Genomic DNA, 1,277 nt, shown 5'->3' with positions numbered 1-1,277 from the left:
GACCCCCAACCCCCATTCCTTGTCCCGCAGGCACGGACCCAGGATGAAGGAGTTAGGCCTTGTGATTCTGACTTGTTCTTTCCTTTCTTCAGTTGAGTTGGCTGGAAAAAATGTTAAGGTGCTTATTGTTCTTGAGAGAAGCATGAGGAAGCACAGAGCCTTCTGCAGTTGTGCCCAGAAAATAATCTGTAAAGTAACCATTGACATTTGTTCAAGGATCTTTACAAAGAATGTTACAGGATGAGCATGTAGGCTGCCACTTGAGGCCATGGGAAGGATTATTATCTGAGACCTGTTTGTGAATGCAATGTTTATGGCAAAGGAAGTTTGCTGAGTTTAGGGTTTAGGAATATTTAAGAATAGCTAGAAGCCTTTTTAGGAGATAGTGAGCTTAGGATATTAGGGGAAAGCAGGATTTAGAAAGATACGAAATAAACTGAGGAATGTGACATAAGCATGAGTTACCATGTAATCACAAGTAAACAGGACTCTGAGAGAATCACTGAAGCAGGAACTCTGTTTGAAGAGCAACAACGAGGCAATAACTCTGGGTGAAGGGGAACTGAAAAGGTCAAACCTCTGACCTAATGCTTTTGTCAAAGTATAAAAGAAGACCTGATGCTTGAAATAAACATGTCGTCCCGTACCTAGAGTCAGAGGCTACATCATTCCCCGCCGACACCGCTCACCCTTCAGGCTGATTCCCTGGCTGCTGGAGCTGGACTCCGGCATGCAGCACTTTCACAATGTCATCTCTCAGGATTTGAAATAGCTCCACGGGAATTCCATCACCTCCACTAGCTTTGTTCGTAGTGATGCTTCCTAAGGCCCACTTGACTTCACATTCGAGGATGTCTGGCTCTGGATGAGTGATCACACCATCATGATTATCCGGGTCATGAAGATCTTTTTTGTACAGTTCTTCTGTGTATTCTTGCACCCTCTATTAATATCTTCTGCTTCTGTTAGGTCCCTACCATTTCTGTCCTTTATTGAGCACATCTTTGCATGAAATTTTCCCTTGGTATCTGTAATTTTCTGGAAGAGATCTCTAGTCTTTCCCATTGTATTATTTTCTTCTATTTCTTGACATTGATTACTGAGGAAGGCTTTCTTATCTCTCCTTGCTATTCTTTGAAAAGATTTTCAACATCACTAATTATGAGGTATTAGGTTGGTGAAAAAATAATTGCAAATTCAAACTGAATTTCAAATCATTATCACTAAGCTCAAACACTTCTTTATTAATCAAAATAGGAACCATTATTATCAACACA

The sequence above is a fragment of the Oryx dammah genome, unplaced genomic scaffold (genome assembly GCF_014754425.2).
Source record: "Oryx dammah isolate SB20612 unplaced genomic scaffold, SCBI_Odam_1.1 HiC_scaffold_11215, whole genome shotgun sequence".
NCBI lineage: Eukaryota > Metazoa > Chordata > Mammalia > Artiodactyla > Bovidae > Oryx > Oryx dammah.
The sequence above is the reverse complement of the archived record's forward strand: the minus strand, read 5'-3'. Positions refer to the sequence as shown.